The 7,855-nt window shown below is 42.5% G+C and overlaps 1 pseudogene; it reads right to left on the bottom strand.

Annotated features, from left to right (window-relative positions):
- Window positions 1-1,345: 1,345 nt before the first annotated feature.
- LOC129081852 (ubiquitin-60S ribosomal protein L40-like) lies at window positions 1,346-5,728 on the bottom strand (annotated as a pseudogene).
- Window positions 5,729-7,855: the final 2,127 nt, after the last annotated feature.

Below are 7,855 nucleotides of genomic sequence, written 5' to 3'. Positions count from 1 at the left end.
TTATTTTAAGAGACAGTGTTCACGCCCACTTTGCTCTCTTCTTCATCTCTGCTGCCTGGAATATGAATGCTACCACCTTAGAAAGTGAGGTAAGAATGGTAGGAGAAGCCTGGAGTTTCTGCTGCAAATCTACAGTTGCCAGATTTAGCAAATAAAAATACAAGATGCCCGATATATATTGAATGGAACACACTTTTACTAAAATATTCCTTTACTAAAATATTTGATGTTAATCTGAAATTTGAATTTAATTTGGTGTCTTTTATCTGGTGCACTTGTTTGATTGTCTGTCGCTGAGGGATGCTATACCAGCTACAAGAAGTCTGCTGGGCTTTTATATGCCAGGAAACTAAGCCACTAGGGCTAACCCTATATCTTCTCAAAATCTTGTGCTTTAAAAATTACATTTTATTGCAATGCCCCTTTGGTAAGATGATTACATCTTCTAAGTTCTTGAGCATCACCAATAACTACAATATTTTACATTTTGTAAATAACCTTCACATATTTGATCTTACTTAATATTCACAATGATCTTATTTTTAATTTTGTAGATGAGATTTAGTGATTTGCCCAGGTTCATATAGCTGGTGAGAAGCAGACGTGGCATGTTTATTGTAGCATTATTCACAATGGCCAACATGAAGGCAATATAAGAGTCTATTGATGGGTAAATGGTTGAAGAAAATGTAGTATATACATACAGTGGAATATTATTCAACCTTAAAAAAGGAGGAAGTCCTACCATTTCCAATGGGGGAACATTACATTAAATGAAATAGGCCAATCACAAATGGACAAATAACTATATGATACCACTTACACAGGGTGGGGCAAACCTAGGTTTACAGCTGTGAGTATGTGAAACAGGGTTTCTTCTTGCATTGTTATTTATTAATTATTGTATTATTTTCCAGACAAGCACTTGTAAACCTGCTTTTGCATCGCCCTGTATGCAAAACCTAAAAGAGTCAAACTCTTAGAAGCAGAGAGTGAAATGGGGGTTTCCAGGAGCTGTGAAGAGGCAGAAACAGAGAGGTGTTAGTCGAACGGTGCACAGTTTGGGTTATACAATGTGAGTCCCAGAAATAGACTGCGCAGCAGAATGGCTATAGTTATGAATGCCATAGTGTGCAGTTAACATTTTACTAAAAGGGTAGATATTAAATAAGCATTCTTATCACATACCCACAAAAACAATACATAAAAGGAGAGGAGGAAACTCTTCTAGAGGTGAAGGATAGGTTGATGCATAGATCGTGGTGATGGTTTTATGGGTTTCATCTCTCAACTCATCAAGTTGTCTACATGAAATATATATAGCTTTTTATTTTTGCCGCTCCGGTCAATGAAAGGGAAACTTTATTGAGGCCCCAGGGCCGTGGGGTTCAGGCAGAAGGCCGCCCTGCTGGCCAAGATGGTAGTGGAAGGGTGCTTCCTTAACCTTCTTCTGGGGCAGGTTGTTGGTGTTGCCGCGCTTCCTGTGGCAGTTGACAGCGCGGAGGGCGCAGGCGGGTGTAGCGCTTGCGGCAGATCATCTTGTCGCAGGTGTCCTTCTGGGCCCGCTGGAGGAGGGAGGGCTCGGCAGTGCCATCCCGCTGACCAAGCACAAGTGCAGGGTGGACTCTTCCTGAATGTTGTAGCCCGAGCGAGTGTGGCCGTCCTCCAGCTGTTTGCCTCCAAAATCAGGCTCTGCCGGCCGGGGGGTGCCCTCCTTGTCTTGGATTTTAGCTTCGACCTTCTCAGTGGTGGCCCTGGGCTCCATCTCAAGGGTGATGGTCTTCCCATCCAGGGTCTTTACCAAGATCTGTATCCCTGCATCTGCTGGGGAGGACGCTCCGCCGCCTCGTCGGGAAGAAAGAATTATATAGCTTTGGTATGTCAGTCATACCTCTGTAAAGTGGTTTTTAAAACAATAGTAGTGGATGTGGAAATTGAGTTTGGATCTCTGACCCTGCCGTTGCTGGTCTTCCTGATCCCCACAGCTTCCTTTCTTACTGTGGCTAACTCACCACGAATGGAATGGCAGAGAAGGGGGCCCCCACTGCAGAGATTTATTGGAAGAAAGGAGAGGCCCTGCTCTACCTTATACCCCCATCAGCTGCTGATGCAGCCTGTGAATTGCCTGAGGTTTATGGAGCGTGGGAGAGGCAGGGTGATAATGGTTGGGGGTAGGAGGGAACAGAACCTTAAGTCTCTCACAGTACTGCATAAAAATGGAAATTATCTTGATCATATTCGTGTTCTCACCAGTTACCAAAAGCCCACACTGACTTTTTGGTAGCTCTGAGAGACAGTTGTCTTTGCCCTGCACCGAAGAAGATATGTCTCTTTCTAGAAGTTTAGATCGAAGCTCTAGTTTTCAAATTGTGGTTTCTGGATAAATGTTTCAGGGGTTCTGCAAACATTCAATTATGCATTAGTTCCATTTCTACCTTAACCATTATATTGGTGAAGGTAAAAAATGCTGGCTGCCATAACAAAATTCCAAACTTTAGTTGCTTAAGGCAGTAAAAGTTTATTTCTTGCTCTTCCATATCTGTTAAAGCTGTTCCTGGTCTGCCAGTAGCCTTCTAAGTGGTCCTTTGGGAAGCCAGGCTTTTTCCATCTTAAGGCCCTGCCCTCCTCTCTGGATCCTCTGAGTTCTTTTCAGCCAGTGGGCTGTTGAGGAGAAAGGGTTGGAGACGTGCCCGCAGGAGGTTTGCAGGTAGCGGGGCTGGGAGTGGTGCGTGCATATCAGTTCTGTTCGCATTTCATTGGCTGGATCTTAGCCACTGGCCACAAAGAAGGCTGTGTACCCAGGCAGGAAAGAAGGAGGAGCTGATTTTCGTTAAGAGCACAGCTAGCTGTCCTTATCACAATCACTAAAAACAAACAAACAATCAAAAAACTTCTTTGGAGACCCCAGTTGCTCGATATGTTGTCGATGTTGTTTTAGTGTAGACTTTGGAATTGAACTTCTTTTGCTCTATTTAATTAAAGAATATCTTCAGGCTGCATGAAGAGCTGTGATAAAAATGTTTGTCACCATTCGCAATGATTTATCTGAGGAAATCACTGTCATCACCCTCAAAAGTGGTTGCAAAGAAAACAGAAAATAAATGAGATTCTAAGATCGACGTTTAAGTCTGCAAGTCGTCTATAAATCCTGATCTCATTCATCCAAAAAACTTTCTTGTTCTTAGTGACAAGCTTTATAGCATGTAACAGAAATGTGAACTTACAGAGTAAGGTTGTATCAATAAAATACTTCTTTCATCTGTTCTAGATATATGGAGGTTACATAGATTTACCTTTTTTAAAAAAAGGGTTCCATTGCTTAACAAATAAGAAACAGTGATAGCCAGAGTCTTCCAGCTCTAACTTGTATAATGTTTTCTATTTTTATACTCCATTGAAAGGAAGACTAAGTCTTGATTGCATATAAGTGGTGCAATGCAAATTACTTAAGTTGTTTTCCTTTGAATAATGAAATTGCACTAGAGAAACTATTGCACAATGTGCTTTGCCAACTTGTCTTAAATCAGTTATTTTAGAGAATCCTAGAGGCTTGAAATCTCTAGAGATGTCTACCAGCTGATAATCCATGTTAATCATTTCCACAGTTTATCTGAAGTTTTGCAATTAAAACATGCTTTTGCTTGTTCATAGCCAAGCTCATCTCTCTTGCATTAACTATAATGTCAAGTCAGGAGTCTGTTTAATTAAAGAGCCACAGGCCTGCCTAGGAGAAGCATTGACTCTCTCCTCCCTGGGATTTCTCCTTGATTAGCTTTGGACATCTGCTTTGGGACTTATAGGCTCCCCTGTTGCCCTTTTAATAGAGAAGCCCCCTGCCTACCCCACTTAGGGGTTGCCTTGGGCCTGAAATATACAGCCAGGCAACTCAGCCATAAATTAGATGTTGCTGAGGCTGAAGGTGCTTTGGTTTTTGTTTTCAGGGTTGCAGTTTGGGGAATAAATTAGAAGCTTAGCCTGACACTCTCAAAATCCTAAAATCAATCTCAGCATCCAACATGTATGACAAAATGATTATATTACCTCCAGAATTAGGAGCACAACTGGATGTACACTGCATCCACTTAATCTGACACTCGATTCCAGTGTACACTATTTATATATATCTTTTCTTCACTGTATCAAACAAGTACAGAAACTTAAGGGTCAGAGCTTTGAAGTGCCTGTGTGTTAATTTATTTCTCTTTAAACAGTAGAAGGAAATAGTCTTCACTAGAAATGCACAGAATGTGGTTAGGTCACCCTGTTGGTTGCTCAGAAATTGACAGCTGACACCAGAATGTAACAAGAGTCTTTCTGTGCGCACTTCTGAGTTTGGGTGACTTGAGAAATGCATAGACGTTCGCTGACTAATTTGTGACATGTGAGCCCGGTCGTGTGCACGGGCTGTTCATGCTTCTGGGGTCTCCTTCCTCGTCACCAGGGCTGAGAGCAAGGATGTTTTAGAAATTGGGTCACTTCCTGTTTTGTAAAATTGGGCCTCCCCGGGCACAGAGGTTTGTTTTTTCCTTTGTTTTCTGAGATAGATCCATAGATTTACACACAAAGGGTAGGGGAGATAGGGAGAGGGCATAATATTGCGCCATCCTAAAATCATTTTGGGAGGTGGGTTTAGAATTCATTGTTTATTTTTAGACAGCACACACTCTTTCTCCACCGTGTTTTCTTTGGGTCAATTTTTAAAAATTATGGTACTTGAGCACTCAGGTAAAAGGCGACGGAGGCGTTTCTGAAACATGCAGGCTGACAGGGAAAGAGAGTGAGACTCACATTTGCTTTGAATATCTCCATGCTACTCATGCGCATAGGTAATTTAGTTTCATGATATTTGTGCACAATGCTGTCTTTTAAAAAGCTGTACACTAGGTAAGGAATGAAATAGATAAGATTCTGCTTCTTCCATCGATTTGCTAATGTACAATGCAGGCTGAGAGTAGAGCAACCAACTGTCCCTGTTTGCCTAGGATTGAGGGGTTGCCAGGGATGTGAGAATTTTCATTTTAAAGCCAGGATGAGTTGTTCACTTTAGATCAGGGAAGTAGCTGTGGAGAGGGGGAGGGTGGGTTGTCCCGGTCACCCAGGCCAGGTATATATTGCAACATGTAGAACCTTGGGGACAGTGAGCCAAAAATGTGGGTCAGTGAACACAAAATGTGGGTCAAGGAAAGGGCTAGAGCAGAATTAGGTAGAGAGGCTGAAGTTAATGGCCAGGTCAGACAGACAGTGAGGCTCTGTCCTTGTGGAGAGCCAATGACATTAGAACAAGCTAGGGGGATAATGAGTGGTTTCCCCAAAAGTTCCGGAAGCACGTGGTCGCTGTACGTTCCTTCTGCTGCAGAGATAGGCCTGGGCATTTCCAGGAAGCCAGCCTGGGAAGCCAGCACTTTCCTTTAGGGGACTGGGCTCTTTCCATCCTCTACAAGGGATCATGTAAACATTTCAGCCTACCCACGAACTCTAGGTTCTTATTTTCATTTTTGAGAAAGTGCTGAGTATTTTATCTTATGAATGCATGGAAGAATTGGATGGTATTCCATGACACTCCAAAATGCAGTCTCTAAAATTTGCCCTCCCCTGGATGAGGTGTTCTGACAGGCGGTGGTGGTCTTTCTTAGGGTGTTCCTCCATGAGAAAGCCTCCGATTCCTGCCTGCACCGAAGCGGGTGGGATCCTTGTCCAGCCCCAGTGCGATGTGCTTGGCTCTCTTCATCTGTGGGCAGGGGGGGTGGGGCCTTGAACTCAGGGTCCTTCTACTCAATGAACTACATTAACTGACTCAAAAATGGAAAAAGTGGGAATAGTGGGAATATTTCAATATAGAGAAAATAGGGGTAAAGAAAAAAACAAAAATTGATCCAGGAGTGAATCCAGAAAATGCATGCTGAGCGGTTCTGTGTGGCGGGTGGACAAGGGCCACAAGTTGGTTCTGTGCCCAGAGAGAAACATGGTCTGGTCTGTTACACGAGTCAGTGTCTGTAAGGTAAGAACAGGCTGTTGAGCCCTGGCTGGTGTGGCTCAGTGCGTTGAGTGCTGGCCTGTGAACCAAAGTGTCACTGGTTCGATTCCCAGTCAGGGCACATGCCTGGGTTGCAGGCCAGGTCCCCAGTAGGGGGGCACATGAGGGGCAACCGCACATTGACGTTTCTCTCCCTCTCTCCGTCCTTTCCCCTCTCTTTAAAAATAAGTAAATTAAAATCTTTAAAAAAAAAGAAACCATTAAAAAAAACAGACTGTTGAGAGAAGAGAAGCACATGCACATGCTTTTTTGTACATGGCAAGAGGGCAATTTTTTCATGGTTTTTTTTTTTTTAAGGAGGATCCTTAGAAATATAATAAATAACATCAATGGTACCTTGGTAGGCATTTCATAGAGGTGTTTTTCATAATGTTCTTCAAATAAAGGCTAATGTTGTAGCTCTGCAGCTCAATTGAAAAAAAAAATCCTATCTTTAAATGTTTTTGCAGAAGAAGATGAAATATAGTTATATACATTTCCAAACAAAAATTAATAAAAATAATAAAAATGTAGGAAGAACTCAATGAAACAGTCTAGGTAGGAAGATCTCTGCTGGCCTGCATCATTTTAAGGGTAGGTTTTAGAGTTTCAGAAAATGTCTGGATTTTCTCTCCTTCAGACACTTCTCCATGGTGGTGTTGCCCAAGCAGGTATTCAATGTATTGAAAGCAATGAATTTGATGAGATTCTGCCTGACAAATACTTTCTGGAATTCACTCTGCTATGTGGCCAATTACGTCTAGAACCCATGGCTGGAATTCCTCGAGCCACTGTTGGGGATTCCAGCGAGGATGCCGCGGGTCAGCGGACGCCCTCCGCTGGGCGTGGGCCAGGGAATAGTTGTGGTGGTGCCGGAGCTTTCCGTCCAGTCCCGGTTCTGTCCCAACATGTGGCTGAACGGAAGAGCCCCAACATTCTGTTCTGTAGAACGGTATGGTAAAAATTTAAGTAGGTGCAAAGTTGGCTAATTTGTGAATTACTAACACCTAAATGCCACTTTTCTTGTTGAGCAATATTTTTTACTCTCTTTGAGTTCTCTGGGTCCATGGAGAACTGAGGTCCTTTTATGACGAGGCCTCGGCTGTATCTTTTTGGCTTCATTTTGACACTGTTCTCCTCACATGCGCCTTAGTAATGGTACCTGGGATCTCTGCTTAATTCATTCTGACTTTTACTTTTGTCCCAAGAGCATTGCTGAATGTCCCCAACGCTGAGCAGCTTGGCCTACGTTTTTTTCCTCATCTCTCTCTCTTCCTTTCTTTTGTCCCCTCCTTCTTTTCCTCCTTCCTCCCCTCCTTCCCTCCCTTTGTCCTCTCCTTCCTGTCTGGCTGCCTCCCCCAACCCTATTCTCAATTCATACCCAGTTTACAGACTCTCTCCCAGAGCTTCAGAGTGAAGCTGTCACCTCTGCCTGCCACTGAAACTATCTGGTAACCCAGACCTCCAACTTCTCATAGTTTCCACTACTTTTCATGATTAAATTTCCAAGGCCATATTTTTGCACAATTATATCTTAACGAACACATGTGAACATAAGCATAGTTGTTTATATATTTTATTTTAGTCCAATTGTTCTGATTCTAGCAAGCCTGAAGTCACTCCCAAATTAATAATGGGTTGGGGAGGGGTAAGCTGTGTTTTTTAAACTGTGTTTTTTTTTTTTTTTATTATATACTGTCCCTGACATACTTCAGAAGGAGAATTGGACAATATAAGAGTTATATGCTCTTGCTAGTAATTTTTTTTATCCTGGGATGCTTAGACCATTATGCATAATTTCCTACTGATTTAAAAAAAATTTTTATAATCCATAGAAGCTGT

The sequence above is a fragment of the Pteronotus mesoamericanus genome, unplaced genomic scaffold (genome assembly GCF_021234165.1).
Source record: "Pteronotus mesoamericanus isolate MK-2021 breed Mesoamerican mustached bat unplaced genomic scaffold, CSHL_Meso_final scaffold_1186, whole genome shotgun sequence".
Taxonomy (NCBI): Eukaryota; Metazoa; Chordata; class Mammalia; order Chiroptera; family Mormoopidae; genus Pteronotus; species Pteronotus mesoamericanus.
The sequence above is the reverse complement of the archived record's forward strand: the minus strand, read 5'-3'. Positions and strand labels throughout refer to the sequence as shown.